An 11,493-nucleotide genomic window follows, 5' to 3' on the forward strand; every position below is an offset into this window, starting at 1 on the left:
AATAATTTCTTGTTGTAGGATTGAGTTAAATGGTTGATATAAGTTCTTTTGCAGGATCACAAGCATTATTTCATCCTTGGAAAAGATTTGGAAGTTCATAGAAATCATTGAGCTTCTTGGATTAGTCTTCTTATTCCCAAATCTAGATTGTTGGACCTCCTTTTTGGCAAAGAACAATAAATTTCTGCTATTTTTTAGAGCATGCTAATGAGATTCAATCAACTTGATTCCACTTGCATTAGATCACAAAAAAATTCTAGTTCATAACCAAAATCACCCCATTGAATTTTCACTTGATTTGGTTAGGCATTTTTTAGATTTACTAGCTCACTAGTTCTCGAATTTCTAGATTTTCGACTAGTAATGTTTTTTTAGTTTTTTGCATGGATTAACATAGGTATTTTTGAGTGATTCCACTTGGGATGGGGACCTAATACATGCTAATTAATACCAAAATTTGTCCCATCCAATTTGTATTTGATTTTCTTGGTCATTCGATGAATTATAGTAAATTTGTACATCCTGTAGGAAATCATGGGATCCTGTAGGAAATCACTGTAGCATCCTGTAGGAAAGCCTGTTTTGAGGCTGAATTGAGGAAAAGGGCTCTAGGAAGCTAGAAAAGGGTCCCTACTTGTCTCCCAAACCTTCTGACCATTCACCATCATCTCCAAGCCACCTACCACATCACCAAAAGAGATTAGCTTTCACACTCTCACATGAAAAAAAACAAAAAGAAAAACAAAATTATTTTATTCATTTACATGCACAACAGTAGAAGGTTTGATGGTTTGAATCTGCATGCTTAGGACAGTAGGATTGCATACATGTTAACTTAGCATTCTTTTGAAGCAAAGCCTCTTAGGAGTTAGTTAGAAAATGGTGTGTTTTAGCATTTGATTTCATTCTCTTTCCTTGTACTTTCTTTCTTGCAATAGGTTAAGGTTCCATTTCGAGCATTTCATTTTATGCAATTAGTTTAGGATTTGACTTCAGTACATGCACTCCATTACATCATGACAACAAAGGAAGGACACATTGTATGCTACACATATAGTGTTGATACCTCTTAAGTTTGTACGAACCCCAGGTTGATAATTAAAGTCGGTAGCCTTGGGAGTTGCAGCATTCTTGTTGCAATACTGAGGCTCATCACTTTTTGGTGCCGTTGCCAGGGAGGTGTCAAAGTATGCATTGTTTTCTTCCCTAGTTGATTCATTTCTTTTTATTTTTTCAAAAACAAAACATAATTGCATTAGGCATATTTCATTTCAAAAATAGAAAAGTGCATTGCATTAGAGTTTTCATTCAATCATAAAAACAAAAACAAAATTTCTCCAACACCAACCCACCCCTCCATTTGATCACATGGTGCAGTAAAATCCATATCACCATTCACTTTTGCAGGTAGAAGAAGAAGATGGCAAAGAATGTAGAAGAAATGGATGGAGATGATGACAATGAGGAAGATCCTCTTGGATTTCCCATTCAAGACACTGATGGTAGTGTGCACATGAAGAACATCCCTCCATCTTTTCTTCCAAAATTTCATGGTCTAAGGTCAGAGGATCCAGAAACCTTTCTCTTTGAATTTGAAATTTTTGTAGATCTTATGGTTACTTATCAAAAAATCAAAAACTAAGATTGTTTCCGGCAACATTGAAGGATATAGCTCTTAAATGGTTCATGAGTTTAGGGACTAATTAAATAAGATCATGGAATGATATGAAAAATATGTTTCTAGAAAAATATAAATATCATAATCTTAAGGAAGAAATCTTTAGAATGAATCAAAGAGAAGATGAGAGTCTAGAGGATCTAACAGAGAGGTTCATGTATAATGTTAAGAGAGCAAAACTACATCATTTAGGATCCGACACACTAAAAACCCTCTTACTTAGAACAATTAGGGATGAGTGGATTGATCTCCTTAATCTCATGAGTAGAGGTGATGTATATCAATTATCATTTTAGGAAATTTGTGAAACATGAAAACACATATCAAGAGGAAAAGCAAGAGTAGATAAATAAGCATCAAAATCGGTAAGTCAAGCTAAACTTGGAAAGTTGTTTGATAATTTTAAAATAGAAATTCTTAGCAATCTAACAAAATAAGTAGAAATGTTAAGAATGCAAGATGAAGGAAAATAAATTTTTGATATTTGTGTTGAAAAATCACATGATGTTAAATGTTTCTCCTCGTTACCAAGGTTGAAGGAAGTTCACCAAGAGAACAATGGAGAAAGTCAATTGCCAATGCAGCAATGTTATGTAGCTCCAAGAAGACCATGGGAGTCTATTTAGCCTGATATGATGCAAGAGCCTAATTAACAATTTCAAGCTTATGTACATCCACCTCAAAGTAATTGGAACACACCCTTTCCTTGGCAACATTGGCCATCTCAACCCCGAATACAATCTTGGCAACAAGGTTGGAAAGGAACTTATAGGAGCCATCCACAATATCCTCAGTATTTTCCTCAATATCCTCCATACCAAACTTCATCTTATCCTTATCATTCACTTCCACCACAACCACAAACCCAACCCCATTCACATCCATCTCAAATATAAACTCCCACTCAACTACCTGTACCACCATTTCCAAACCCATACATTGAAGTAGCTCAGCCCACTTACAATGCTGAGGTACAACACTTCTAAACATCTCCTCTTGAGCTCAACAGTATTCACCATAGCTAAGGAAGAGTATTGCAAAAAAGATATTCTCTTGATATCATTGAAGGACTACATCCAAAAGAAGAAGATTCGAAAGAGAATATCAAAGAATCATGGGTTGCACTTGATGAAGAGAAGACATCAAAATCAGAGATTGAGAAAGCTCCCTCATGGTTACCATCAAATCCTCCATGTATTCAAGAGAACAATCAACAAAAAGAGGAATATTTGAAGGCCATGGTAGAAGAAGACATGAAGAATGATTCAAATCAGCAAGTGGACCAGGGGCATCACAACTATATTGAAATATGGTTCCAGACAGTCACTAAGTTGCAGCATCACTCTCTTCCTCAAATATGCTTGATCCTTTCAAAGTCAAATCATTTGGTCTTTGAAATCCAGGTACATGTCAAAGCATACATTTCAAGCCTCCACATCATTTTGTCTGACATCATGATGTGCACATGGCTCCATTGGAATTATTCTTATACTTGAAAGCTATTTTGTTTTTAAAGTAGGGTAGGGTAGAAGACAAAAAAATAAGAGAAAAAAATAAAAATCTAAGGTGAAAACCTCCTTGGAGGCGCCTCAGATTGGATCATTGATTGAAAGCCTCCATGAAGCGGTCAATGGATTGAAAAAAGAAAAAAAGAAAAAAAAAGAGAAAAAAGAAGATCCTATGTGAAAACCTCATTTGAGGCACTTAGGTTGACCTACTAGTTGGAAACCTCATTGAGGTGGCTAGTAGGCGTAGAAGAAAAAAAGAGAAAAAAAATCCTTGCTCCATGCATCTCTTTGATAAATGCGTGTACTCTCCAACATCTGCAAGCAACAAGACCAAGTTGGTACCAAAAGGAAAATTGGTTAAGCCTAGTGAAAAGAAGCCAAATTTTGACTTTGTCCTCCTTTTCTCAAATGCCCCAACAAGGCCAAGGTCATGCCAATCCATCACCCTCATCTATTTTCACCATCCACCCATCATTCTCAAGCTTTTACCATTCAGTTTGCTTGATGTCCTAAAAAACTACAGGATGCTCTGTTTTACTACAAGATACAAAAATACATAGAACATAAATTTGTTTTTGCCATAACTTGAAAATCATGCATCCATTTGCCAAGCTCTTTTAGGGGAAGATGCATATGGATGATGGTAACATGCTCAAGGAGTTTCAGCAAATTCCAGTGCACGGTTTCCAAGAAATTGGCCTCCATCACTTTCAACAATTTTTGCATTTTCTCAATATCTGTGCATCCATTTAAATAGTTGTTTCATGGGGAGATGCATATGGATGATGGTAATATGCCCAAGAAATTTCAACAAAGTCTAGTACATGGTTTCCAAGAAATTGGCCTCCATCACCTTTAGCAATTTTGAGTTTTTCTCGAGATCCGTGCATCAATTGACCAAAATTTTTCTATGGGGAGGTGCATAATGATGATGGAAACATGCTCAAAATGTTTTAGCTCAATCCAGTCTACCGTTTGGGAGATATGGACAAAAATTCGTTGTCCTGTAAACCTATAAGATACTGAACAACACCTACAGGATTGGCAGTGAGAAGTTTTAAAGGAGATCTATAGGTCAAAGAAGCTCCTCCATAGATTAGCAGCAGAATCAGGATCATCAACATCACCATCCAACACCTTCAAATCAACAACAACTCAGTAGCAACATGCATGTCTCTCCAACAACCATTAGGTAGGTACAGGTATGCAATATTCTTGACCTCTTCTCTTGAGCATATTATAGTTGGAAATTTTTTGTCAAAGCATGAGAGATGAGGTTTTATAAGCTAAGGATGGGTCAGCAGTCTCAGCCACCTTCAACTAGTTGATTGCAGCTCACTCCTTCACTCATTCAATGTTGAAAAGTCAAATTATAAAGGGTGATGATTTCAAGGAATGAGGACAGCAGTTAAAAGAAGAAATTTCTGCAAAAGCCAAGTCACCACAGCACTCCAAGCCCTCCATCCACTTCATATTCACTATCTATTCATCATTCATCGATCCCATTTCATTCTTGAGAAAGAAAAAGAAGAGCATCCTCTCCATTTCACAAACCTACACTACTCTCTTTGAGCCCTAGCATCATCATCCAATCCCTCTTCATCATTTCATTTCACTCCCATACAGTTAGAAGACTCTGAAGGAAGAAGGAATGACTACTACAGGAAGGCAGAATGCTGCTAAAAGAAGGAAGAAAGGAAAAAAGTGTGCTAAAACCCAAAATGACAGTGCCTAAGAGAAACCTAATCAAAACAAAGAACTCCAAGGCCATTAGGCAATCATCTAGGCCACAAAAGAGAAGAAGAAGGCAACAAAAAGAAATAAGGTATTCACCATCAAAATAGAACTCAAACTGCAGTGATGAAAAGAGGTGTTCCGAGAGGTCTCCAATCTCTTTCTAGCTTTTGTCCAGGACCTAAAAATGAGATAAATGCATGGCAGTCAAGTTGAGGGCCTACCCTAACCTCAGTCTATCATTTATGCTCAAAATTGGTTTCCTGTAGTTTTGACAGGAATTACTACAGGATGTCCTAGTTCTTATGTAAAGGTAGTTTGAAATCTATTCAAAATCATGAGAAATTTGGTTAGCTGAGACCAATACTCATGGATATGATCAGAGTTTGATGACTTATTCTCCATTAATCTCCCAAAAACGATATCAATAATTATTAAGTGGATTTTAAGGATTTAGTTTTCATACATTTTTTTTATCTTCATAAAGCATAGTTTTTTCTTTCTCCTCATTAAAACTTCATTGAAATTGTTTTTTAGGATTAATGGAAAAATATTACACTAGATTTAGATTTACGTATTAGATAATAGGTTTTAGATTTTAATAGTTTATATTTTTTAGTTTTTATATTTTAAGTTTATTATGTTTTATTTTTTAGGTTTTAGGTTTATTACGCCATATACACCCGATTATGTTTTAGATCTATTTTTTTAGGTTTAAAATATAGGTTTATCATTTTAGTTTTAAATTTTAAATTTATTGGTTAAAGTTGTATTAGTTTATTATTTATGTTTAGTACTTTTGTTTTAAGTTTTATTATTCAGGTTTTAGGTAGATTTATGTTAAGTTTTGTTATTTTGGGATTATAATATTATAAATTTATATTAAGTTTATAATAATACTAGATTTTATAGGGGTGATAGGAGGGGAGAGATTCTCTACAATCTTGAAGGAATAATATTGAATAAGTATTTCTCGAATCTCGATAAAAGGATCAATAATGAAGCTGAGGTTTATGGCTTGTATATGGGAAACTCCTTCCTTGTAATAAGAAATTTAAGAACCGACTCCCTTAAGACAATCATCAAAATCACTCTCCAACATGCTCAAAGTATTCTCCTTACTTTTGATAGTTTGTGAGTCTGGCATATTCTTAAAAACCTCAACTCAGAGGCTCACTCGATGGCAAACATAGCTTGTCCCTTAAGTGAAAGATAATAGTGAAGGATAATCATAAATTAATAAGGTCCTTGGCCTTTTTCCCATTCCCTAACTAGCCCCATGATTAGCCCCTTTATGTATCCCTCCCTTAGCCCCATCCACCCAAGGCATTTATTGTATATTTTCCCTAATCCCAAGGCAACTAATTCTAACCCTCCTGTCCAACTAGCTGGTATCATTGTGAGGTCACCTCGTCCCTCCCTGCTAGCTTGCATGATGAAGCACTACCTCTCTCTCCTCACGCACGAACTACATTCTCTCTTCCACGTTACGCTATTTGTGCCGGATCCTCAGTTAAGCGTGGGAGTATTCTTGTCTAGTTCTTGGTTCAAGGATTATCTCAGGAATTTGAAGTTGTTCACCATGTAAGCCCTCAAGGATTATCTCAAGAATTTGAAGTTGTTCACCATGTGAGCCCTCTTATCCTCGTCTTGCATTTACTCCCCTCGGCTTAGACTAGATTGTCCAACCGCTTCAGCTCCTCACTATAAGTAATTGAAGCTCTCTCTCCTCTCAGGGAAATGATGGCGCTGCATTGGGATCTAGAGGCTCTAGTTCGTCTCTACTCCACCATATGAGGTATTTGTGGCAAATGCTATAAATTTCATTTGGGTTGTCTGCAATTTCCCATTCTTCTTATCGTTTACAATTCTAGTAGGATTGGGTTCCATCCTCTCGGTGAGAATAACCCGAGAAAGTCTTAGAGGTGTGAGTTTGCAGTGTTCATTTTGGATTTTGTTTCCCTACTTGGGTGCTATTTCTCGCCCCAACAAGAGTTCTGTGCATTTCAATACAGGATAAGCCACATCGTGAGTTGAATTTCCTATGCTCTGCCTTTTGTGCTTGCTCTGCATTGCAGTGGCGCTCTTAGAGGATGGCTACGAGAACCTGAGGCAGTCAGCTTGTACGTTTAGGGTGGGTGGTGGAAATTATGTTAATAATCTAACAATGAGCCGAAAGCAACCACTCTTGGTTCCGGTGACTCTTGTGGTATGTGTCCAATGTGCCCAGGAGCTCGTAGAGATTAAAACAGAGCTCTTTGACATTAAGGTTTTTTGCATCGTCAAAATGTGATAGCCTGTGAAAACTCTGATGTAATAGAGGACAAATGCAAGTAGATTGCCAGTTCAAAATGCGATAGCCTGTGAAAAATCTGATGTAATAGAGGACAAATGCAAGTAGATTTCCAGGCTTGAGGACGAGGTCAGTTCACTGTGTAGCATGATCAGGGATCTCCATCTCCAAATGGCCAAGTCGAGCATCCTCCCAGAAGAACAAAGCTCCCCTTCTGAAGTCCAGAACTTGGGCATTGATCTAAACCCTGTGCTGATCTTAATGCTTAAACTTCCAATGTAATCACTGGTTTTTACTGTGTTTTCCTTCTGTCTCAATTTTGTGGGGTATATCTTAGTATAGAATAAATAAAGTATTGTCTCTTTTTGTAATGATCAAAGAGAATTGGACATGGATTGACTGTCTGCAAATGACAAAATTGAAGCCCATTGATGTATATGAATTGTAAATCTCTTTTGCTGGCACAGAATTAATATAAAAAGTACTCATTGTTAAAAAAAATACTAAATTTTATGTGGTTGTGTAGGTTTTATAATAATAATATATATTATTTGATTTGTAATGTAAAATTAGGTTTATAGAAATTCTATTCAGCCTAACAATATAATTAACTATGTTAATATATATGCGTTATGGGTATATTGTGATTGAAATAATTATTGTATAATAAATCTTCAAACTACTAAAACATTTTATTATAAGTTATCTCTAATTTAACATTTTCAGATATTATATATTAATTTAACGAAACTGATTAATATTCGATTAGTGGTGAGTCTCAATGAACATGTATCAATAATCACTGATTTGATATTCGCTTACCAGTGAGTCTCAATGAACATGTATTATAATCCCTGATTAGGATTATTTTTTATTTGGATACCAAAGAAACTAGTAAAAACAATATGGTTGCTGTGACCATTTTAAATACAATGGTGCAGAATATAAATGGGGAAAATGAAATATTTCCTAACTGGATCAAAAGTTAGTTGCGACAAGTTTCATTTTCCCTTTCGATATTCTTATGCACAGCTTTCTGCATTCAGATTTCCCCTTCACCTCTAACGACGATGGCAACGTGTCAAGACCCGGCAGCTCCTCTAGTTCGTTACACCCGCTGATGTCCAGTAGTCCCCAGGAAACCCACTTATTTTTTCCAATGCAGTGCTTCCTTGCAAGTTCAAAGATATTAGTCCTGTTGGCAACGCTCCAACCTCCATTAGTTCTTGACAACAGCTAATGTTGAGATGCTTTAGGGCTGGACAAAACTCTTCAGGAAATGACACTTCCTTTATTTTCGTCCCCTGCAGATCTAAGTGTTCCAGTTGAAGAAGGTTACGGGGGCAAGACTGCAACAATTCGAACCTTGAACATCGACCATTCAAGATAATGTTGGAAAACATTAATAAACCCAACCACCAACATTAAAAGCAGAACCTAGTGTCTTCTAGAGAAGTCGGTGTCTTCTGGAGAAGTTGGCGGAAGTCTGAAGCACTGGATAGCTTCCTAGAGAGGCCACCGCCCCACCGACTCCAAAAACTTCCTCTCTGTGTATAAAAATCAGTTTAGTCATCAAATGAAGTTCAAGGGTTCTAAGTTCTAAGTTTCTGTGTTATGTGTTTAGTCTCTGCTCTCTGATATGGTATCAGAGCGGTAGAGGTTGAGTGTTGTATGTTCAGCAGTGTAATCTCTAAGTTGGTATCAGAGCCGAGGGTTTCGGCTGAGTGTTGTAGAGTGTGTGAACGCTGACTTGACGAGTTTGGTGTGTTGGGTAATCCACTAGCTTTGCGCAGTGGTGTTGAGTTTGCCTGTGTGTGAGTAAAGAGTGTGCTGCTGAAAACGTGTAAGGGTGTGCCAGTGAAGTGTTGCTGCAAAGAGACTGCAGACAGAGATTGGGAGAGCTGGTTGTGTGCTGTAAGCTTGGAGTGTGGGCTGTTTTGAGTGGTGAGAGATTGCCTTGTGGCGCTGCGTGCGCGGTCCAGTAGATAGAGCTTAGGTAAGCTGTGAGGTCACATAAGCTCGGTGGAGGAAAGGCTTTGAGCCTTATCGTTGTTTTTAGTTTCACTGTAAAGTTGCAGAACTTCAGTGATGTTGAGTGACTATAAAGAGCACTAAGCTCTATGGGGTTGAGCAATGTGAAGATGCAGTGAGTCGTTGTTGTGTTTGAGTCTGACCGACTACATTTCCGCTCTCTTTCTGAGTAAGAGGAGTGTTCTGAGTGTAAGCGAGAAAATGGCTCAGGAGAATGTGGCGGCTAGTGGGCCCCAGTATTGCAGCAATAATGCTGCAACTCCTAGGACTCCCTTCTTTAATTTTATCAACCCGGTAGTTCGTAACAAACTTGAAAGCGACGATGCTGTATGCACAAGTACTAGCTCTTGTCACAGCTGTCACTTGGTCAGCTGGCACAAGTCTGCTAGGAGCTTAAGCCAACTTCTATGAGCTCTTAGAAGAAGATTTTTAACTGATGGATGAAAGCTAACTCAAAGGAGGCTAATCTACTTGCAGAAAGAAGCGAAAAGCGGAAAGGAAATGCAAACCCTAGTTTTATCGACTAACCCTACTGGTGCAAGAAAAATGATGAAAGCTACAGAAAGGAATGCCATTGACTCTTAGAAAGGTAAAATGCATGTGACTAAGCTACTTCTGAAGTGAAATATATATATATATAAAAAAAAAAAAAACCAACATCTTTTTGTATTTTTGAGTAAGTTGGCAGAATTATTGTGCATGTGCTTTAACTGTTTTTGACTGTGCAGAGGTGGATTAGCAAAAGGAAATGCTTGCAGGAGGTTGGGAAGGTTAGAAGAGGGCCTAAGGGGTGCCTATCACCTTTCTAGAGAGTTTCACAGTGATCGGATCTCAAGAAATCACTTTCGTGAGCTTCTACAGGAAGTCTGCAGGGCTTCTAGAGGATGTTCTGGAATTTCTACAGGATGTTCTGTAATTTTTTACAGAATGTTCCGAAAATAGGATTTTGGAGGGTTTATGGAGGAAAAGTGGTGGGAAAGTGGAAATGGAGGTTGGATAATGGTGTTAAGGGGTCTAGGACCTGGTGGATGAGGCTAAGGAGCGATTGGATTTGTTCGAGGATGGAGGAAGCGATGATGCACAAGGATATAGAAATTAGGGCAAGGTGGGAAAAGTATGGAAAACGAAGGGTAGGAATCATGGAATAAGGGTTGGAGCAAATTATCTAATGGAGGAAAGGTAGATAGAGAGGTAATACAGGTGCTCTGCAAGTTATTTCTCAAACTGAACAAACAAAGACTCAGAAAATCAAGGACCTAGCTACTTGAACCTAATCTGATCTAAATAACAACAAAGAAAATGAACAACAGTTTATCATGTGAAATAGCTATGCAAACTAAGCAATCATGAACCTGAGCATGTAACCACAACTAGTATCAACTTCTGCAAATGAGAATCTAACACTAATAATTGCATGATGAAGCAAAAACAATGTTTTTGGTGGCAGCAAGGACACCTTGGTCCCAGCTCATGGTCCCACTGAGGGAGAGGTGAGATCAGAGGTGCTTGATAGCCTTTTTCTAAAGATCTTCTCTATTATTAACCTATAAAATCAATCTGAACATGAAAAGCCTTTTTTAATCATCAAAAGCAACCTAAATAACAAAACAAGATTTAAATCTAAATAGCAGATTTTATTCTAAGAATGCAACAAAAACACATAAAGGTAAACAAAGGAGGTATTGGGCACTTGAGTTGGGCCCAACCCCAAGAGCTACAGCCTCCTAAGAGAGATTAGAGCTGGTGCAAAGCTGGATTCATCTTTATTGATCAAAAGAATAGTTACATTCCAAAAACTGTCCACAAGAAAAAGCTTGGAAATGTGCTGAAATGCAGAGCTAAACTACTGCCTAAAAAATGACTAAAATCGAACTACAAACTAGCTAACTTCTGCCAACAAAATGACTAACTGAAATGAGGCCCTAAGCCTTCTTATTTATACAAATTGAGGACCCCAACAGTCCTCCTAAACTTTAGGAACTCGGCTGCCAAAACTTGTAGTTAACAACAACTTTACTAGCCCTTGCTCGGCTGCCCTTGTGATAATCGACTTGGTGGCACTTGAACTCTGAGCTGATGGTGGAGAATTCGAGGTAAGGGCCCATAAATGAAGGGGATACCTTCCTACAAATCCTCTCCACGAATTTGGCTACCAAGTTCTCATTTAAACCTTTGATTTTGTCTCCAAATTGACCAAAAAGACTGCATAAAGCACACATTAGACTTGTTGGCATAATGACTAACCCAAT

Source organism: Pinus tabuliformis, chromosome 1_1 (genome assembly GCF_031772625.1).
Source record: "Pinus tabuliformis cultivar Carrire ecotype Pingquan chromosome 1_1, CPIR1, whole genome shotgun sequence".
Lineage (NCBI taxonomy): Eukaryota > Viridiplantae > Streptophyta > Pinopsida > Pinales > Pinaceae > Pinus > Pinus tabuliformis.